We start from the raw sequence: 23,244 nt of genomic DNA, 5'->3' as shown, positions 1-23,244 counted from the left end.
TACCAGGATGTTGCTTGCTTTGGAGGGTATTAGCTATGAGGAGAGATTACGTAAATATGGTTTGCTTTCACTTGAAAAGTGAAGGATGACGGGCAACTTGACGTAAGTTTACAAAATTATGGGAGTCATGGATAGAATGGATAGTTGAAGTTTTCTCCCCAGGGTAGAAATGTCAATTACTAGGGGACATAAGTTTAAGGTAAAAGGGAGAATGTTTAAAGGAGATGTGAGAGGTAGTTCTTTTACACAGAAGGTGATAAGTGCCTGGAAAGTACTGCCAGAGGAAATGGTGGAGATGGATACAATAGTAATGTTTCAGAGACATCTTAACAGATATATAAATAGGCAGGGAATAGAGGGATATGGATCTGCGTAGAGGCAAAAGGTTTTTAGTTTTAAAGGCATCATGTGACAGCACAGTTCAGTGGGCCAAAGGGCCTGATCTGTTCTTTTCTCTTTTTGTTCCAACAAGTGTAAAAACTAATGCAAAATTAACATGTGCTTGAGCAAAGTGGGAAAAACAAAAGAAAAATAAGAGGCAAAAGGTCTCTACCATTCTTCTGAATTCTCATTGGGAGGAATTTTCCCATTTTTGGTTAAAGTCAGGAGCGATATTGTTCGGTAGTGAGTAATGTGCCTCCCTACTGCCAAGAAAAATGTGTTCAATTGCCCGTTAATCAAGATGGCAGTGAAGCAGCAGCACAATGTGTGAGGTAATCTGTTCAGTCCATTTTTACTTCTTTTTGTTTCTTTCACTGCTGTTTTTTTGACTTACCCTCTGTGGAGAGCTGGACATCTTCAAGGTGATGCCATATTTCTTCCCGGCAGTGGCGATGGAGGGAACTGTGTTTGTGCTCCCAGTGGCGGTGGCAGAGGGAAGGGGACAGTGCGTACCTGGTGGTGAGGGAGGGAGGGAAAATTGTGTTTCTGGTCGTTGCAGATAGAGGGGAAAGTGTGTTTCTGGTACTGGTGGAGGGATGCGAATGTGTGTTCCTGCAGTGGCAGAGGGAGGGGAGAGTGTGATCCTGGCTGTGGTGGAGGGAGGGGAGAGTGTGTTCCTGGCTGTGGTAGGGAGAGGGGAGTGTGTGTTCCTGGCTGTGGTGAAGGGAGGGGAGAATGTGTTCCTGCTGGTGAAGGAGGGAGGGGACAGTGTGTTCCTGGTCATGGAGGAAGGAGACAGTGTGTTCCTGGCAATGGTGGAAGGAGGGGAGATAGTGTTCCTGGTGGTGGTGGAGGGACGGAGACAGTGTATTCCTGGTGGTGGTGGAGGGAGTGGAGATTACGTTTCTAGTAGTTGTGGAGTGAGGAAGGGGAGAGTGTGATCCTTGCTGTGGTGGGAGGAGGGGAGATTGTGTTCCTAGTGGTGGTGATGGGAGGGGAGAGTGTGTTCCTGGTGGTGACAGAGGGAGGGCAGAGTGTGCTCCTGATGGTGGTGGAGGGAGGGGATAGTGTGTTTCTGTCTGCACTGGAGAGAGGTGAGAATGGGCCCAGTGCCCAGTGTGGGACCTGCCTGCTTCAGTGATGGCTGCATTGTCGAGATCCGTGCAGCGTGGGCTTTTGGCGGTGACATCATTTGTCGAAGCGGCATAGGGACTTGAGGCTGGCCAACAGCTTCTTGCTGGTGTTGGTCTCTTCATCAGGGTGGAAAAACCCAGATCGAGGCCTATGGAACTGAAGGACTATAATGTTGAACTTTTAACTATTTTTTATTTTCTGCTTAATACCTAAGATTATATTGGGGAAGCAATGGCCTAGTGGTATTACTGCTAGACTGTTAACCCAGAGACCCAGATAACATCCTAGGGACTTGGGTTCGAATCCCACTATGGCAGATAGTAGAAGTTGAATTCAATAAAATATCTGGAACTAAGAATCTAATGATGACCATGAATCCATTGTTGATTGTTGGGAGAAGACCCATCTGGTTCACTAATGTCCTTTAGGGAAGGAAACTGCCATCCTTACCTGGTCTGGCCAATGTGTGACTCCAGACCCACAACAATGTGGTTGACTCTTAACTGACCTCTGGGCAATTAGGGATGGGCAATAAATGCTGCCTAGCCAGTGATGCCCTCCTCCCATTAATGAATAAAGGATTTTGCATGTAGGTACCTTTGTATCTAAGGTGGTGATGGGAATAGTGACTTTGTACACATTTCACTGTATTTCTGTATCCCTGTATTTGAGCAGCTGTGGTCCAATTAGAGATCAACAACATCTGAGTCCTAAAGTCTGCTGATCCAGACCTACAATTTGGGAGATCTGTAATGAGAAGTTCGGTCCTTTTTATAATCTTCTTGTGGAGAATGGAAAGTATTGCAGGGGAAAGAGTCAGAGGCAAAGTTAGGAGTTGGATTTTGAGGCCACCTCCTTGCTCCCAAACCAGACCTCTGATTATACCCAGTTTGGGGCAGTTGGATACAGAGAGATTTCTTCCCTTGTGGGAGACTCAAGAACCAAAAGCCATACTCTCATAGTAAGGGGGTCACCCATTTAAGGAAAAGATGAGGAGAAATATTTCCTCGCTCAAAAGGTAGTGGAATGCTTTACCACAGATAGCATTTTTAAGCATATACAAGGCTAAGATAGACAGATGTCTCTTAGCAGGAACTTGCAACACCCCAGGTGGGACTTGAACCCACAATCCCTGGCTCCGGAGGCCAGTGCCTTATCCATTAGGCCACTGAGGCTTTTCTGAGTAAAGAAACACAACCAGCAAATTCACTTGACAAATGTCTCTTAGCAGGAACTTGCAACATCCCAGGTGGGACTTGTTGTTTAACTGTTTCAAAAATTTTAATCAGTTCAGGGAATCAAGGGTGGTGAAGCTAAGGCAGGTAAATGGAGTTGAGCATTGTCAGATCAACCATGATCTTCTTGGATGGCAGAGCAGTCTTAATGGGCCAAATGGCATGTTTCTGTTCCTATGTCTAATAGTCTAAAAGTAGCAACTAATCAATTCATAATGCATGGGAAAGATTATTTCAAAAAGCAAATAATTGTGGATGCTAAAAATCTGAAACAAGTACAGAACTTCAAAGTTCTGAAGAAAGGTCACCGGATTTCAACTTCAACTCTGCCTTCTCCCCTCGGATGTTGCCAGAGCTGCTAGGTTTCTCCGGCAATTTGTTTTTGTCAGAAAGAGTATTTTCTTGTGATGAATTATTTCTCTACATTTCCCATTCTTTGACAGCTTGAAATCACAATGAACACTTCATTGATATGTTGAGTGCTATTTTCAGTTTATCTGGAGCACTGATCAGATCGTGTCTGATAATAGATTGCAGTGCACTGGCAAATTGTTTTAAGATATATGTACCAAATGGGGAGTGATCAATATCACATCATCACTCCTTTTACTGCACTCCAATGGTCAAGCAGAGTGGGATATACTATCAAACCAAAGATCATTAAGTCTCAAGCAACAAAGCAATATTTTCACATAACATTGCTATATTTTCTTGCAACATATGGAGAAAAGATTACCACCTGCTCCCAAAACAACTTATACTTGGAAGGTAAATGCAACTAATCTTGGTCATCAACCAATTGTCTAACCATTTTGAGACATGGGACTTATTCTTTTATTGTCTTTGAAGATCAAAGAGATACATGATGAATGGACAGCCAGGGGACTACTATAGCTGCACTTTAAACAGAGTGTGAGTTAGAAATACAAATACAAAGTTTACGTTTCAGCAAGGTTTTCCAAAAAATATGCAGCCAGCTCAGATCATAAAATTTATGTTGAGATGACCATGACTGCCCTTGACAACAAAGTTGCATTTGAGCAAATGTAGCATCAAGAGCCTCAACGAAACAATTACCAGGTCAGTATAAGACAAGTCTTCAAACATTGGTTACCAAACAGACAACATATGCCATGTACGTCTATCTAGGATAAGTTTTTAATCAGTTTTTTCAAAAAAGGGAGATATTGTATTGAGTCTCATTGTCAGTATGGCAGTATGTCTTTAAGAGACATTCTCATTACATCATTGCTGCATCACAACATGTGATCTGAGGGTATAAATAATTCATTCCATCTTACCTCTGATCTTTGGAAGCATCATATTGTACTGGACACATACTCCTTTGTTTTAAATGAACAGTTTAATACTAACTCAGACACTATGGAGCAGAATGCAACGTTTGTACACTATAGTTAGTTGTAATTTGGGGAGGCGATGGCCTAATGGTTTCATAGTTGGACTGTTCATCCAGAGATCCAGCTAATGTTCTGGGGGCTTGGGTTCAAATCCCTCCATGGCAGATGGTGGAAGTTGAATTCAATAATTATCTAGAATTGAGAGTCTAACGTCAATTGTCAGGAAAAACCCACCTGGTTCACAAATGTCCTTTAGGGAAGGAAAGTGCTGTCCTTACATGGCATGGCCTGGCCTACATATGACTCCAGACCCACAGCAATGTGGTTGGATCTCAACTGCACTCTAGGCAATAAGTACTGTTCTAGCTAGTGACACTCTCATTCCATGATTTACTAAAAAAAAAGTTGTTGGATTTCTCACTAAGAACTTAATTTGTGACGTGGTGATAAGGGAATAATTTTCCTCACCAAGACTAACTCACTCAATAATTTCCATTCTCTTTACCTCCAGAAATGGGAAAATTGCCCTTTCGATGTCATCACAGTAGTAATAAAATATGGGTGACTGATTTTTGAATTCCAATCTTTGATTTTAACACCTGGGAATTTCATGGACTGATATAGTCTTAAAAATGAAAAAAAGGCCATAGCAATCACCTGATCACCGACTGCTCAGTCATGAAACCAACATGAGATAAACCAAACCAGTCTGAACCAAAATTGTCATTTTTTCAAAAGGCATTTAAAGCAGTTAATCCAATCAGACATCATGAAACTCCTATTTCCTGTTTTGATTCAAAACTTCATGTGAATTTTGCAAATTTGAGATGGAACCAATTGATAAATGTAAAGAGATGTTATTTCTGCAAATGGAATATATATAACAAACCTATCTTTCAAGGAACTATTTTTGCAGAGCAGTAGAGATGGATTTGTGAGTGTAGAACTGGAGAAAGCTCTCTCTATTCTTCTCCCTTTTATGATGGAAAATAACATGGTGACTTCACAAATTGAAGAAAAACATTCAAATGTTGAGAACTCAAAGAAAATCTCCACTGATGTTGATTCAAGGCACTGCCAACTAAACATGGTCTCAGGTTAAAAACCTATACCTCAAGGACAGTCTCAGGATTTCAAATTGTAGATTATATTCCTTTTGTAGTGGACGCTATCTCCCTTTAACTTTGTGTCCATGCGTGTCTGTGACATGACATCCCATTTTTATTATTGTTTTTCAGAGTTAGCTTGTAATAAAATTGTACTTTTCTTTCACTCTAGAAAACCTTGTAATTGATTCCTTATTACTTACGTTGATCTAGTTAACTATTTTTGTCCGGAGAGAAATATAACATTGTCCGAGAAAAGGGCTTTTAACACTTATTGCAACCAACTGAAGAGGTTGAAAAGAAGGAACTGATTTACCCTTCTTCACCTGGTCATTGTAACATATTCTCCTCAAATTCTTCCCTTTTTTTAAGTTGAAGAATCAATCACTTACTTTAAACAGATTTGTATTTACTTCAGATGTTCCAATATTTGCACAGAATTAGTGATCAACACACTGGGTGTAAGTTTATGCTGATTTAACCTGGACAAAATGAAGAGTGACGAAATTCAGATTTATGTTTGTTGTTACTCATAATGCCATGAGTAAAATGGACATCTGTCACAAATATTTTAATGGCTCCTAGCCCCTCCAAAGTGGCTGAGATCAGATATTTAGTTAGAGGTGGGTGAATGTGATTGAAAGTAGTCAGGAAATTTGGCTGTGTAATTCCAAATGCTGGATTTCCCTCTTAAGTTCATTGTTATAAACTACAGTGGTTTCCTTCAATAACATTAACCAACTTCATATCTGCATCAACTCAGTTGAGGGATTTATGCCTTTGCTAAATCCAGACTTACCTGTACCAATGGATTCTTAGTTAACCTTTTCCATTCTACCCTCCAGAAACTTGAGGTCATCCAAAACATTACTTCCCGCGTCCTAACTCATATCAATTCTTGTTCATCTATCAGCACTGTGCTCACTGATCTACTTTGATTTGCAGCTAAGAAATACCTTGATCCTTATCCTTGTTTTCTAATCCTGCTCTGGCCTCTCCCCAACCTGTCTCTAATCTCCTCCAGTACTCACTGCTCATCTTTATTAACATTCCTTTATATGACTCAGGGTTTAATATTGTTTAATTACACTATTACGACTCAGCTTGGGACATTTTATTATGCTAAAGGCATGTTAAATGAATATCAGTTGTTGTTGTGGTGACCTCATTGCTAGTGAATAATAAAACTATCCACCTAATTATTCTAACAAAAACTTGATCATTGCAAGAGTTAATGATTTTCAAATTCCACACTGAAGATAACGTGCTGCTTAAATAATATCACAAGCATAATTATAGCTTTAATGATCCTTCTGATTATTCCAATTTAAAATTTACTATTCAAAATCTAATTCAGTGGGTTTGTTGCCCACAGTGTGTGACATGAGATTTGCGTTGAACTGCTGTAAGGCAGAGAAGTACCATCCTTCTGGAGCCACTGGAATGCCCACGTCAATTAGAAGAGAGACAGGTTTGAACTGAAATGTATTTACAAATGAATGCTGATGTTTAATTCCTTTGGGATAAGTAAGTCAGTTTCTCACAAAGGCATGATTTACTATTTAATTTCTTTTTCTCTCTACTTTTGTATTGAATGAAGACATCCCCACATTCCACTTTTTTTCTGATTTTCAACCCAGACAAATATCCTCCGTGTGAAATAATTACATAAGAATATGAAAAAAAGCACTTATAATGTATTTATAGCTGGTTAAACAATCATATAGATCAGCAACATGATTATTGTTTTCACTGTTCTTTATTATTTATGATGCCAGTGGCTAAAACTACAGTCCAATATTTTTATGGTTCTTGTGGCAACTATGTGAAAGGACCTTCTTGCCACTGGTGGTACAATGACCCTCTTGTCATAGTGCTGCTTCTGTACTTCTATCTGGCAGTGTTGCAATTTAAATGGAATGTTATTGCAAAACAACTTAATTATACTTGCTTCGGCGAAGTAGGTGGCAAAGTCACATGGAGTTGCTCTTACTTTGCTGCTGTATCTATTCCAGAACAGTGGCAGAGTCTGTGGTGAAGTTCAGAAGATGGAGCAGGGAGATCACCTAAGAAATTCCTGGGTGATATGGATTCACTGAACATCCAAGTCAAGTTAGCAGCCACCAATTTAATGAGAAAAGCAACAAACCCCTGCTGTTCCCTTCCTAATAATACTGTATCTGACGAACTGCAGCAGTTCAAACAGCGCTATTAAATTCTCACGAGCAACTAGGGATATGGGCAACAAGTCCTGGCTTTGCCAGAGATTCTCACATATGAGTAAGCATTTGTTTTAAATTTACTCCCACGCTTAAAAAACTGGCATTATTTTTAACAAGCCAATCATAATGCACTTGAATACTGTAGCGGGGATGCTCCATGTTAAGGTATGTCGGACAAAATGCAAAGCCACAAGTTGTCCGCTTCAATGCCCAAGTGCTTGAGAACAGGATAGAATAGAATCTCTATAGTGTTGAAACAGGCCCTTCAGCCCATCAAGTCCACACCAACCCTCTGAAAAGCATCCCACCCAGACCCACCCCTTTACCCTGTAACCCTGCATTTCCATGACTAATCCACCTAGCCTGCAAACACCTGGACATTGAGGCAATTTAGTGTGGCCAATCCACCTAACGTGCATGTCTTTGGACTGTGGGAGGAAACCAGAGCACCTAAAGGATACACACGCAGACACAGGGAGAGTGTGCAGACTCCGCACAGACAGTCACTCAAAGCCGGAATCAAACCTGGATACCTGGTGCTGTGAGGCTGCACTGTTAATCACTGAGAAACCTTGATCTTGCCACCTCATTCTTTGAAAAAATATTTAGTTCCCATTGTTTTCTCCATGGCAACAGTTCAGCCAGTTGTTGTTGATTTACCAACTGAGTAGCACCCTGCTCCCCTGTAGTATTATTTTTCATTTGAAATTGAGCATTCCTGCCTTTGATTTAATGAGTGCAAAATTGAAAGCTTCGCCAATGCTTTTCAGTAATATCTTGTCAATTGAAACCAAATCTTTTAATATGTGCTGACATTGTTAGAGATTAAATCAGAAAGGTTGCCCTTAGACATGACATTAGAAGATGCAATGTTTTAAAGGTTCTGACTTCATAGTTAACAAACAGGGTCCATCACATCGATGAAGGATGGTGATGATATAATCATCCTTTGCAATGATGACCAGACGGTAGGAGGGAAAGATCCAAAATTAATTTGTATAAAACTGTGTTCTCTTACTTGAACTTTCTTAAAACATGGACACTTTTATGAATTGACAACATGGTTGCCCCTGATCTCATGATGCCAGTTGATTAAGATTGCTGGAATGTTCTGACTTGTGGTAACCAGAGGACAAAAGCTTGCGTAATCTTCCTGGAATGTGAATCTCCTTTCATTATATTAACACTCCAACCAAACCAACAGCAAGGACTAGTATACAAGATGTCTACCTCAGCCAGTTTGGAATGAAGGAGACCATTAAAATTCATTATGGTTTGACTTCATGCAAATTACTCCATTGTTTTCTGCTATAAAAGACAATGGATTCTGATGATGAGACAGCAAATCCACCCTCTTACTTGAGTGTCTCAACCAAACCCCGGGCATATGACAAAAACTGCTGTTTTTCTTAAAGTTATACAGCTTTGAATTTAGTGCATCAGTTTGTTTAGAACACAAGAGGAGTAAGTAGTTTCAGGCTTCATTAGACATCTGTGTCAGATCATAATCTCTCTCAAATTTGATTTCTGGAAAGAAACCTATATTTGGCCTGTGAAGCAAACCAACTCTCAGCAAATAACTAACACACAGGCACTAGAAATCTGACCTCAAATGGCTTCCTGTGAAGGAGACTTCTGTGTGCAACCAAATGAAAATACCTCATTGGTTTGGATTACAGCATTCACTAATTCACATGAACTAACTCTGATATCTTTGTTTTTTGAGTAATTTGTAACCTTTCCCATTTCCTTTTGCATTGTTCTACTTCCTTGGATGCATACGTATGCATGTGTGAATGTGTGTCATGTGCCATTCCCCTAGGTTTTCCTTGAGAGAATAAACTGTACTTTGCTTCAACTCTAATGTATCAGCTGTGGGTCATTTTAACAATGATTTTACAAACAATGTTTGAGAACACAAACCAAAACATTTTATTTTTAAAAGAAAAAGGGGACATAACAAAATAAATTTAAAACCAGGCACTGTTTCAGACAGGAGAGACTAAGAGCATACAATGTGGAACCAGAATTAAACTTTTCAGTACAGTGAGTCCACTCTGCCATTCAATTAGATTACGGGTGATCCAATAATCCTCAACTCCACTTTCTTGCCTTTTCTCCATCATTCCTGATGCCTTCTAGTCCCAGATTCTCCCACAAGTGGAAACAACTACTCAGCACCTACCATGTGAAGACCCTATAAATTGTATATATTTAAATAAGGCTATCTCTCGTTCTTCTAAACACAAATGAATACAGGCCTATCCTACTCAACATTTACATTGGCAGTTTTCCAATTCTCTGCAACATTTCCGGTCTAATATTTTGCATGTTTCTTTCTATCAATTTGTTGTTATCCTTAACTTCTCTGGTTAACCATGGTCAATTCATCCCCTTCATAGAACCCTTCTTTCTCTCTGGAATATACCTTTGCTGTGAACCAGTGAGAACTAATTTCTTAAATGTCTGTCATTTTTCCTTAAGTGCCTTTGCTGCTAAAATCCACTCCAGACAACTCTGTTCTTATCCCGTGTAATTACTATTATTTAAGCTTAACATAAATGTTTCAGAATCAACTCCTCCCTCTCAAACTGAATGCTACATTCTACCGTGTTATGGCCAATGTTTTCTAGGAGTTTTCTTTACTCTGAGATCATTTATTAAAGCTGCCTTATTATGCATTTCCAATTAGCCTGATCCGTGATTGGGTCTTTAAATAACTGCACAGAGGCCGGTATCTCATACATAAGTCACTCCTTATTTAATGTGCACTGTACATGGACTGTAACCAGCCAGCTTAAGTCCAGTCCCTCGAATGAGCAGATCGTCTGAATCTTCTGTTTATATCTGTCAGCCAGAGCTCCCTGATTGACTCAGGTTAACAGCAACAATCAATAATCTCATAGTCAATGAGATCGATGTGACCACGGTTCCAATCACTACGGATCTGCAATATATTGTTCCGGAAAACTTTCCTGAAAATGATCTATGAATTCTTCCTTGTTGCTACCTATGCCAATTTGATTTGCTCAATATACATGAAGATGAAATTCACCCATAATTAATGCATTGTCTTTTTTTAAATTTCCTCACTTTATCCTGATTTATTTTCTGACCTGCAATACAGATATTATTAAGGGTGGACGTGGTGGTGGTGAGTTGGGGAGGAGGGGGCTATAGTCTACACTCACCAGTATCTTCTTCCCATTGTTATTTCTTACCTCCACCCGTATGGATTCTATATCATCTGGTTCAAGATCATTTTTTTGGTAATATACATTTTCCATCTCGTTCTAACAAAGCTACCTCACCACCCATGCCTTCTTGCCTGTCCTTTTGAAAAGTCATATATCTGTGAATGATTAGTTTGATCTCATTGTAACCATGCCTTCATATTGGCAGGAAGATCACATCCATTAACCTTTATTTATGCCACTAATTAATTTATTTTCTTTCAAATTCTACATGCGTTTAAGAGCCATTAATTTTGCCTTTTAACCTTTTGTTTCCTCTTTGACTCGATTTGTTTTATTTTAAATGTTTCTTTATTCTGTCCATTGTTGTCCTACTCTAGGTATCATTGTCCAAATAGTTGCCCTGCAATGGCACCACTTCCGAGAGGAGAATTAGGAAAAAAAAGCATCTTTCCCTCTTGTCTGTGACAATGATCCTTTAATGTGCATTACTGCTGTATATGTGTGTTGACAAGTAATAGGAAAGGTAAAGATAAAGTCACCAGAGTCCTATCAAATCATAGAGCTCAGATGAGGGGAGATATTGAGAAGGAGACTGCATCACGGTAACCTCAGCCAGTGTAGGAATTGAACACATGCTGTTGGCCTCACTCTGCATCACAAACCAGCCATGCAGCCAATTGAGCTTTAAAAAATGGAATTTCTTGAAGACAGTGGTCCTTAAATTTTAAGGCCTGGAAGGGTCGTACTATTGCCAGTTAGCAAAAGTGAAATAGGACCTAGAATTCTGGATGCCAATACTTTTGTTACCAAGGCCAATAATTCCAATTGTTTGGGACATACACTTTTTATGTACCTTCTCATCTTTTCAGATATCTTTTAGTCAAATAGAAAAGCAACAGAATAATGTTCCCTTTGGAAATTCTGCCAGCTTGATGTTTCTTTTAGCCAAGGTAAAATGCATCTGTATCATATGGGACAAATTCTTATCCAAAAATGGTTGTTGAGACTTCAAGCCAGTTTACAAGCAACAAATAGCTGGTTCCGGAGAAATGACCTCTATTTATGCATTGATCTTTCTTGCAGATTGCTATGAAATCTTTGGCATTCACTTAGAACCTTAGTTTAACATCCCATTCATGGAATCATAGAATTTTACAGGCCATTCGACCTATCGTGTCTATGCCAGCTCCTGAAAGAGATGCCCAGCTAGTCCCATTTTCTAGCCCCAACTCCATAACCTTCTAAAGTCATCACTTTCAAATATATATCCAGGTCTCTTTTGAAACCTCCCATGGAATCCGTATCCACCACACTCCCAGACCTCTCGTTCCAAATCCCAACAACGCTATTGAGATTGGTTGGCTCGCCGAGCTGGTTTCTTGTTTCGCAGACGTTTCGCTACCATGCTTGGTAACATCCTCAGTGCAGCCTCTGATGAAGTGTTGGTGTGTTTTCCCGCCTGAAGTTTAAAAACCAGGTGGGAAAACTCACCGATGCTTCATCAGAGGCTGCACTGAGGATGTTACCAAGCATGGTAGCGAAACATCTGCGGAACAACAAACCAGCTTGGCAAGCAACCAACCTCAACACCCACAGCCTGAGCTACAAATCTACTTCAAAACCTAACAACACTGCTTAAAGAAGTTTATCCTCATCTCATTCACAGGTCACTTGTTGGCAATCTTGAAAATGTGATTCCTAATGACCAACATTCCAACTCGTGGAAACAAATATCCTCTTTTACCTTGTCAAGATTGTTCCTAATTTTAACGACCATAATAAGGTGACTTCTTATTCTTATCTGTTTCAAGGAGGATAAACACAATTTCCTCATCTTTCCTTGAATCTAAAATTCTTCATTCCTGGTGTCATTCCAGTAAATCTCCTTTGCATTCTCTCCAGAGCTTTAATATCGTTCCTTACATAAGGTGCCCAGAACAGAACACAATACTTCAAATATGGTCTTGTAGAGATGTAACATCACTTCCTTGCTTTTATACTTTTTGCTTCTGTTTATAAACCCAAAGATCCTATCCTTGGCAATTGTTTCAACTTGTCTGGCCACATTCAGAGAATTCTGCACGTGAACCTCAAGGTCCCTCTGCTCCTGTATTCCCCTCAAAGTTGAGCCTGTATTATCTATCCATGTTTTTTTTTTCTACAAGAACAAAAACAGAAGTTTTTGGAAAAGCTCAGCAGGTCTGGAAGCATCTGTGAAGAGAAATCAGAGTTAATGTTTAGGGTCCGGTGATCCTTCCTCCGAACTGACCCTTCACTTTACCTACCTCTGTACCATGTGTAAGCCTCCGCACTTATTTCTTTAACCACAAGTCTAACTCACCCTCTACAGAACCCTTCTCCCGCCTCCAACACACCCCATCCTCCTGAACACCACCCCAAGGCCTCCTACCATTCCTCAACCTCATCATCTCCAACTGCAGTCGCGACATTGATCGCCTCAACCTCTCCGCCCCTCTCACTCACTCCAATCTCTCCCCAACAGACCATGCAGCCCTCCGCTCCCTCTGTTCCAACCCTAACCTCTCTGTCAAACCCGCGGAAAAGGAAGGTGCAGTTGTAGTATGGCGCACTAACTTTACATCAACAAGGCCAGGTGCCAGCTCTCTGACACCTCCTCCTACCGCCCCCTTGATCATGGCCCCACCCCTGACCACCAAAATATAATTTCCCAAACCATACAACCTCATCACCTCAGGTGACCTCCCACCCACAGCCTCCAACCTCATCATTCCCCAACCCCGCACCACCCGTTTCGATCTCCTTCCCAAAATCCATAAACCTGACTGGCCTGGTCGACTCATTGTTTCTGCCTGCTCCTGCCCCAATGAACTTATCTCCACTTATTTTCTCCCACCAGGAACTCTCCACCTAGATCGGGGACACCAGCCACGCCCTCCACCTCCTCCAAAACTTCGATTTCCTAGCCCCCAACACCTCATCTTCAACATGGATGTCCAGTCCCTGTGTACTTGCACTCCCCATGCAGATGGCCTAAAGGCCCTCTGCCGCTTCCTCTCCTGCAGGCCCAACCAGTCCGCCTCCACCGACATCCTTGTCCGCCTAACTGAACTCGTCCTTATCCTTAACAGCTTCTTCTTCAACTCCTCCTACTTCCTACAGACAAAACGGGTGGCCATGGGTACCGGCATGGGCCCAATCTATGCCTCCCTCTTTGTAGGATATGTGGAACAGTCCCTGTTCAGCAGCTACGTTGGCCCTATTCCCTACCTCTTCCTACGCTACATCAATGATTGTATTGGCGTTGCCTCATGCTCCCACAAGGAGCACAAATAGTTCATCAACTTTACTAACACCTTCCACCCCAACATCATGTTCACCGGACTACCTCTGATACCTCTCTCTCCTTCCTGGACCTCTCTGTCTCCATCTCCGGTAACCACCTTGAAACTGATATCTATTTCAAGCCCACCGACTCCCACAGCTACCTAGACTACACCTCCTCTCACCCACCTTCCTGTAAGAATGTGATCCCCTATTCCCAACTCCTCCGCCTCCACTGCTCCCAAGATGAGGCATTCCACTCCCGGACATCCCAGATGTCCTCATTTTTCAAGGATTGCAATTTCCCCTCTACAGTGGTCGAAAACGCCCTCGACCGTATCCTTGTGTTTCCTGCACCTCAACCCTCACACCCCCTCCCCGCAATAAAAACAAAGAAAGAATTCCGTTGTCCTCATGTATCATCCCATTAACCTCCGGATTCAACACATCATTCTCCGCCACCTGCAATCTGACCCCACTAGGAAGGATATATTTCCCTCCCCCCCCGATCTGCCTTCCAGAGGGACCGCGGTCTCTGCGACTCCCTTGTCTGCTCCACACTCCCCCCTAGCCCCACCACCCCCGGCACCTTTCCCTGCAACCACTGGAGGTGCTAAACCTGCCCCTACACCACCACCCACACCTCCATCCCAGGGCCCAAAAAAACCTTCCACATTAAACAGATGTTCAACTGCACGTCCGCTAATATGGTCTATTGTATCCACTGTTCCTGATGTGGCCTCCTCTATATCGGTGAGACCAAGCGGAGGCTCAGAGACCAATTTGTGGAGCACCTGCGCTCGGTTCATGACAAACGACAACACCTCCCAGCCGCGAACCACTTCAAGGGCAGCACGTTGGCTCAGTGGTTAGCACTGCTGCCTCACAGCGCCAGGGACCCGCGTTCAATTCCACCCTTGGGCGGCTGTCTGTGTGGAGTTTGCACATTCTCCCCGTGTATGCATGGATTTCCTTCGGGTACTCCGGTTTCCTCCCACAGTCCAAAGATGTGCAGGCTAGGTGGATTGGCTAAGCTAAATTGCCCGTAGTGTTCAGGGGTCTGTAGATTAGGTGGGTTAGAGGGGGATGGGTCTGGGTGGGATGCTCCAAGGGTCGGTGTGGACTTGTTGGGCCAAAGGGCCTGTTTCCACACTGTTGGGATTCTGTGATTCTATGAACTCCCCCTCCCACTCCCTGGACGACATGTCCATCCTGGGCCTCCTCCAGTGTCACAACGATGCCATCCGGAAACTGGAGGAACAGCACCTCATATTCCGCCTTGGAAGCCGACAACCCAATGGTCTCAATGTGGACTTTACTAGCTTCAAAATCTCCTCATCCCAAGATCATCCCCGCTTCCCTGACCTGTCCATCTTCTCTCCCACCTATCTGCTCTATCACCAGCCCCCCCACCTCTCTATTTATTTCAGAGCCCCCTACCCCTTCCCCATTTCTGAAGAAGGGTCCAGACCCGAAACGTCAGCTTTCCTGCTCCTCTGATGCTGCCAGGCGTGCTGTGTTCCTCCAGCTCCATACCTCATTATAGACAAACACCTGACAATGTGCTGTCCTACATGTTGAGCTTTGCCAGTCACTTGATAGATATTATACATTTGCTTCTGTTGTGAGCGTGATTAATTTACAGACACCACTGGAGCAGTATATGAGTTAGCTCTGCTAAAAAGAACCAAAAGTTATAATCATTACATATAGCAAAAATAATAAAAATTCTGAAACTGACAAGAGACTGGCCTAAGCTCACACTTCAGATTCAGGTTTTGAGGTTCAAGTACTTCATCAAAGATTTCAGGACATAAATTAAGTTGATAATTCAGCACAACACTGAACAAAGCTGCCCATTAGGCAAGGTGTGGAGGTGGATGAACACAGCAGGCCCAGCAGCTTGGCCTGCTTGGCCTGCTGTGTTCATCCAGCTCTACATCTTGTTATTTCAGATTCTCCAGCATCTGCAATTCCTGCTATCTCTGCCCTTTAGGCAAAATTGTTAAGCTAATGCCCACTTATTCTTGCAGATCGACAATCCTGAGGTAAAATAGGAAAACGGCAGGCGAATTTTCCTGATATCACAACTGATATTAATCTCCCAAGCACAGCAGAAAGGGTTCTCCATGTCATTCATCTCAAAGTTGCTTCGGGGAGTTTGCTGTGTGCAACCTTGATGTCATGCTTCTGACACTACAATAGACACTGTAAGAACTTTAATAACTGTAAACCACTTTGGGATTTTCTGAGGATGCGAAAGGTCTGACATAAATGCAATTATTTTGTTTAACGAAAGATATAATTGCTCAAAATGAAAGCTCAATTGTTAAATAGTTGAGAGGGAAAGAGAAAGTGAATGTTTTCTATGGGAACTTCAATCAGTTCAGAATATTATGAACAAGAGAGTGAAAGAGTCTGCTTCTGATATAGAACATTACTTGACGACAGAACAGGTTAGAATCAGGTTCAAAGCTTAGCACACAAGAAATTTGTGGTACTCCAAATTCTGCAGTTTTTAAAGTCAGTACCACTACAAATAAGAAATGTTCAGCAGGTAATAAGGAAGGCAAATGGAGCGTTGGCCTTTATTTCAAAGTGAATTGAAAATAAAAATAGGGAGGTTTTGCTAAAACTATACAAGGTACTAGTCATATCACAGCTTGAATACTGTGAACAATTTTTTTCCACTTCTTTACTGAAAGATGTACTAGCACAGTCCAGACAATGCTCGCTAAATTGATACCAGGTATTGAGGGATTCTCTTGTGAGGAGAAGTTGAGTGGGTGCACCTATACTGATTGGAGTTTTGAAGAATGAGAGGAGACCTTATTGAAATAAGATTCTTAGGAGGCTTTACAGGATAGATGTAGAAAGGTTGTTTCTCCCTGTGGAAGAGTCTAGAAGTCAAGGGTATATTCTTTGTGTAAGGGGTCACATATTTAAGACAGAGTTGAGGAGGAATTTGTTCTTTTGTAGTGAATCTGTGGATTTTTTTTAGCCTCAGAGGGCTATCGAGGCTGGGCATAGTTAAGTACATTCAATGCTGAGATAGAGAAATATTTAATCAATAAGGGAATCAAGGGTTATGAGGAAAAGGCAGGAAAACAGAGGTGAGGGTTATCAGATTAGTCATGATCTTATTGAATAGCAGAGAAAGCTCACTGGACTGAATGGCCTATATTTGCTTTTATGTCTTGTGGTCTTATCTCTCTGCCTCATCCTTACACATACCACACATGAAAAGCTGCTATCTAATCATCGTAAATTAGAAAAAAACAACGGAAAATGCTGTAAATTATTAAAGCAGAATTTTGGGAATTATCAAGTGATCAGTTTTGCATCATTAAATAGTGATTTTGGATATAAATTTTGGCATCTGATATACTAAAAAGTCAGCAATTTTTTGTTGAATGTAAAATTCGGAGCAAATCTAACTTTTCATCAACTATGTATCTGAAAACACTTGATAATAAAGTCCAAAAGAACAAAGAAACACCATGTAAGAGAAGAGAGGACAATAGTGAAGTAACAGTACAAATGGTCTTTTCGGGGTTAATTGTGTTGCAGTAAAATTCAAACTGAATTACTGATATTGAATTAGCATGGACCCACTGAGAGCAATTTAGAACTGATCAACTTAGTCTGCACTTTACAAATGAATGATTGCGTAAACAAAAAAGCCACCGCACATCTATGATCAAATTTCCTTCAACAATTTAACCCAACACAAATCCAGCTCCAATTCACCCACTTGACTGATGGGCAACCAGTCTGTTTCACAGAGTTTATCAACCAAATATGATAACAAGACTGTAAGCATCAATATTATTAAGCCATTCATTTTAAGCTATGGTTTGTCTCATTTCCAGAGACTAGGTACTTCAATAATTCAACTAGCTCACAACTTGGACATATCAGACTTAAGTACCTTGTTGTCAATCCAAAGTGGGAAAAACCAAGAAAATATAGCAACATGGCAAATAGGAGCAGGAGTAGGTCATTCAGCCCTATTCAGGCCCGTTCTACCATTCCACATGATGATGCTGATCTTCTATCTCAATGCCATACACTTTTCCATCTTCAATCTACTTTTTTTCTTAAATATATTCAGTGAGTTTGCCTCTATAACCCTCTGTGGTAGAGAATTTGACACATTCACCTCCTTCATCGTGAAGACTCTTGTCCTCATCTCAGTCCAAAATTACCCACCTCGCATCCTGACACTATGACTCCTTGTTCCAGACCCTATCCCTGCAACCAATCTGTCCAGCCATGTCAGAATTTTACATACTTCAATGAGATTCCCTTTCATCCTTCTAAACTGCAGTGAACACAGGCCCAGTCAATCCAATCTCACCTCATATGACAAAACTGCCATCCTAGGGGGTCAGTCTGGTGAAAGCCTGTATACTCCCAATGTGACCAGTCCATTCATTTCCAGATATTAACACCGCTTTATGGTCTTTTTTTCCCCCTCTGGACATATAGGCCAACCTGATGGTAGTTGCCTTCTGTAGAGACCTAATGATCCAGGTATGTTTCCAGAACAACTTGGTAGCTCAAACCTTCATTTATAAACTGAATTGAATTTCTTTAACTGCAGGGATAGGGTTAGGAATCGAACCTCTGGATCAGACATCCTGCATCTTGGTTACTAGCTAGTTATCTGTAACACTATGCTGACTTTCCTGATATAACATTTACATTTGCATCAACCTTTAACTTCAATTTTCTGAATCTTCGTGTGCTGTAGGTCAAAAGTTACTGATTATATATAGACAATGATATAAGACAGTTTGATGGCGGTTAGAACAGACTTAAATATATGTATCTATAGGCCTAAGCCACTCATCATCAATAAAGATCACATTTGCCACCTCTTTTCCCCATTTTCAATACATGGCTATAAAAATTACTTGCCTCACATATGCAGACTTTTCAGCATCAGTCTGCCCCCAACAGTTTAAGTAATTTTTCTGTGATAATCCATTTTGTTACATCATGATCTAAGCAAATTACTTAAAAGTTTGAATTGGTGCATCACAATGGAATTTGAATGTTTTAGTAAAAGGCTGCTACACCCAGATAAGTAGGAGTTTGGTATTATTGTTGGGTAATAATATCAGGGACCCCTACTTAGCTTCAGTGCCTTGGTGAAAGGTAAACTGAGAATGTTCCTTCCTTGCTGTCAACTTAATTGTTTGATCTGTGAAAATTGCATGACCTTGTATCTATGAGACTCTGATTGTCTTTCACCGTAAGTAAACAATCCGCTTTGTTTCCATGAATTAACCATGAAGTTGTAGATTTCTTTAAGGGCTTCATTTTCGGCATAATTTTGCAACTCCAGGACTATGGGTTTGTGCTGGAAATATGAAATAGTTGGAGAGATATTCTCATCAGTCTAGTGCTTCAGCACGATTATTCTCAGCGCATCAATACTCTTATATTCACAAAACTGAAGCAAACAGTGCTAAGGGGTGAGACTCCCCACCAACAGCACAGTCTTGCAGAATCAACTTTACCCTTTTAGCAGTAGCACGCTTGAGAATTACTTCATGGCTGATTCACAAAACTGTGTAAATTCAGAGCATGATATGATTTGCCGTCAACATTTGGTACACTCGTTTGTGTTTTGAAAACAATTGATAATATACTTTCTGATCTCTATGCCAATAACTATGGTGAGTGTCAGCAGTTTATTTGAGTAGATGAGGCGTGATTCTGTCCTTGTCCTGGTTACCCACTCACAAAAGCAGGTGATAATTTTGACTTTTGGCAACAATGTAAAATACACAGGGTGAAATCTTCTTGACAGCAGGAGAAATCCCAGGACAGAAACCTGCTGAAGTTTAGAAAGCCCACTGAACTTTCCAGCAATCAGGCAGCTGATTGGCTGCTGACAGACCTTCTGTCAGAGTTAGGACATTGGATCAGAAAAGTTCTAACCATGAGCTGCTGGCCAATCGGAGGTGGGACAGGACTGTAAGTGGTCATTAATTGACCAAGGGCCTCGATTGGCAACAGGGTGGGAAGATGAAGGTTGTCTGTTCAACATAGAACTTATCTAAGGCAAAAACAGAAATGTGGCAGGATTCCAATGTCCTACCAACCCACCTAATTCAATTCACTTCCCACATCCAACACTGCCACCCAAAGGGTTGGAAAATTTTACCCACAATAGCCCCCATTTGTTTCCTTGGAATAGATATCCATTGACAAGTGAAGCAATACTATTTGTTTCACTCTATAGGCGAAGTCAAAAGTATCCCCACTGTCCTGTAATTGTTGGCGCTGGACAATCCAGAATAAATTCCATTTATGTTTCAACTTCCAATTAGAAAGAAGGATTTGTGGTTCACATGCCTTTATAAATAAAAGCACAGAAACCAAACACAAGGAATTAAAAAAATAACTTTATGAAACAATAATTGGAACTCAGCTAGAGTACTGTGTCAAGTTTTGTGCATCATACTTTAGGAAGGAGTATTTTAGTTTTGTGGTGAGAGTGGAGATGCTAGTATTGTAATCCTTGGAGCAGTAAAGTTTAGGGGAGATTTAATATTTTACTCAAAATAATGAAGGGTTTTGATAAGGAAAAACACCTTCCATTGTCAGAAGGTACTGATTTAAGACAATGAACAAAAAGAGCAGGGACTGTAGTCGGGGGATGGGAGATATGTTTTATACAGCACATTGGTATAATGTGGAATTTACTACCAGACTGGGCTGTAAAAGTCAGTTTAATGGTAAGTTTGAAGAGCAATTTAGATATATATTTGAAATGAGAGCAGGTTCATAGCTTTGCAGAAAAGAGCACAGGAGGCGAATGAGTTGGAAAGCTCTCTCAAAGATTCAGGAGAATCAGAAAGAGGCAAGTGGCCTCCTTCTGTGCTATAAGATTTTATAATTCTAACAAATACCGAAGCCAATTATAACATCATCACCACCAAGGCCATTATAACACGTCAGTGTGTTCACTGCAGATCAAAAATAAAACATAGGCTTATTCTCCTGTGTAGTGTAAAGAGTTAATGTACAATATATAAATAAAGATAGTCTGCATCAGAGGGAACGTGACATAAAATCATTTGACTACTCATGAATGGTTCTCTAGAGAAGCTTTGTATAAAGTAATGTTGTGTACTTAGTTACTATTTACTATGTTAAATAAAAGGTAATGTTTGCCAACAAACAAACTCCCTGCAAACTTCATCAGCCCCAGTCCTGGACACAAGCAAATTGGGACACAGAACTACAGACTGTGTGGAGTTCAGAATCAGACTATAAGTTGAATTTTGCCACTAATCCATTCTGCAGTCTTCAACATACTGACTTCCTGTATTTGCGGCATGATCCTGGCTTACCCAGAGTAGTTTATACTTCCTAACCACTAATGGAACATTCATTTTACAACTGTCAGGGCAAGAGCAATATAATTTGTTTGCGTTTTTGTTCCTAGTAAATTTTATCTCCAAAAATATGATCTATCAATACGAAACAATAAATCTTAGAATTTTGCACAACTCAAGACGACTATTCATCCCAAGGCCCCTGTGATAGTTAACTGAATGAGCTACAATTGTAAATTGCTTTTATTACTTTGTCAGAAATATGAATGGAGGAAATTTGCATTTCTACAACAATCCTAACATAAAAGCCTCAACTTAAATGTAGAATGGATAAATTAGCAAAGTCCACAGTGTAATTGCAGAATCAGGGAGAGTGGAATTTTAACAACCTGACCGTTATGATCCATTTTTATCAGAGCATCTGTCACCCACCACATTAGCACTTATTCCCAAAACAAGCCATGTGTTTTCTGTGATTAGAGGGCACAAACTGAAGATTGCAGACAAGAGGGCCTATCTGGAGACCTAGATAGTTGTTGGTCTATAAAGTTAACCTGCAGATCAGCCATGATCTCATTGAATGGTAGAAAAGCCTTTAGGTGCTGATTGGTCTACTTCAATTCCTATGCTCCTTTGTTCCTCAGCCATGAGGAAAATGCTAGAGGCAGTCAGGAGTTGGGACGAGTTGAAAGTGATGTACAGATTGTGGAGTGGTGTGTAGGAAGGTGAAGGGAAGCCCAAAGTTTCTGTGTGACAACCCAAGAATGTCTCTGTTGGCCTGGTTGGCAATATTAAATATAGAATGAGAACAGCTGGACAATTGGACAAGTCAAATCCCAAAATAAAATCTGAATTGAAAGATTTTTTAAAAGTTTAATGTGGTGGTCATTCACTGAAACATAGGTACACATGTCTTTTCTTTCAAAATAAAATAGAAGTTTATAATGCAAAAGGGAAAAGTAAAATAAAACAAACCAAGCTATTTGATTATGGAACACAATTCAAGTGCTCCAGAAATGTACAACAAATGGAGTCTTGTCTATTTCCCAACACCATCACTTTATAGCTATTCAAATCCAGAGAAAATACCTAAGAAAAGTCTTTAAGTTTGATTTATCTGCTTCTCTCCAGTTCCGTCCTGTGAATTATAAAAACCTCTTACCTCATTCAGCAGAATGCTTATACTTTCTTGTTGCTTTACTAATTTCTAAACAAACACTCCTGGTCTGGAAGTTTCATAAGCTCAAATTTTACATCAAGGTAACTGATTTTCCCTGAACTGTACTTAACTTCTTTTAAGATGGGCAATTTTTTACCAACAAAAACTAAGTATCAATTTCACGGAGTTCCATGGAAGATTTCTCTCTGTGAGTTCCCACAGTTCTCTGCTGATCACCTTACTATTTGAACACCATGCCTTTCTGGTGCCACTTTTGCACCATCTTGCCCCTTCCAGTGGTGGATGTACACACCCCTGCCAGGACCTTCAAGGATTTGAACTGCCAACCCTTCATTTAGTGCCTTGCTGTACACCCAGTTAGTCACCGTCAGCCATGGAGAGTCTTTCACAGTACACATAGTGGAAAGGAAATGAGGAGGAAAAGCTGCTGAGATAACATATGTGGCATGGATGACATTTCACTGCAAATACAAGCTCACATCATTGCAACTTTACATCATCACCTGTCATAATAACTGCAGCTAAATGAACCAAGTGAGACAGTGTACAGATCCACAGCACCAGGCTATGTTAAGATTTTGTCAAAGGAAATGCTACTGTTTCCCTCATACCCAGCATAGCATAGGATCTTGTCATCATTCAGTACAGGAGCATCACATGTTAGAAAGCTTTCAAACAATGGAAAACTTTAACTTTTTATTGAACAACAGGAAAAACAAAGAATTTCAGGTGAGAGGGGAATGGTTTAAAAGGGACCTAAGAGAAAAGGGGCA

General features: G+C 40.8%; 1 non-coding gene across 1 annotated transcript; it reads right to left on the bottom strand.

The window, feature by feature from the left end:
• Window positions 1-2,617: 2,617 nt before the first annotated feature.
• On the bottom strand, window positions 2,618-2,690 carry trnar-ccu. Its single transcript has one exon. It is a non-coding gene; the product is annotated as a tRNA-Arg (tRNA).
• Window positions 2,691-23,244: the final 20,554 nt, after the last annotated feature.

This window comes from Rhincodon typus, chromosome 8, assembly GCF_021869965.1.
Source record: "Rhincodon typus isolate 14 chromosome 8, sRhiTyp1.1, whole genome shotgun sequence".
In the NCBI taxonomy this organism is placed as follows: domain Eukaryota; kingdom Metazoa; phylum Chordata; class Chondrichthyes; order Orectolobiformes; family Rhincodontidae; genus Rhincodon; species Rhincodon typus.
Note: the sequence above shows the minus strand (reverse complement) of the source record. Positions and strands in the feature narration are given on the sequence as shown.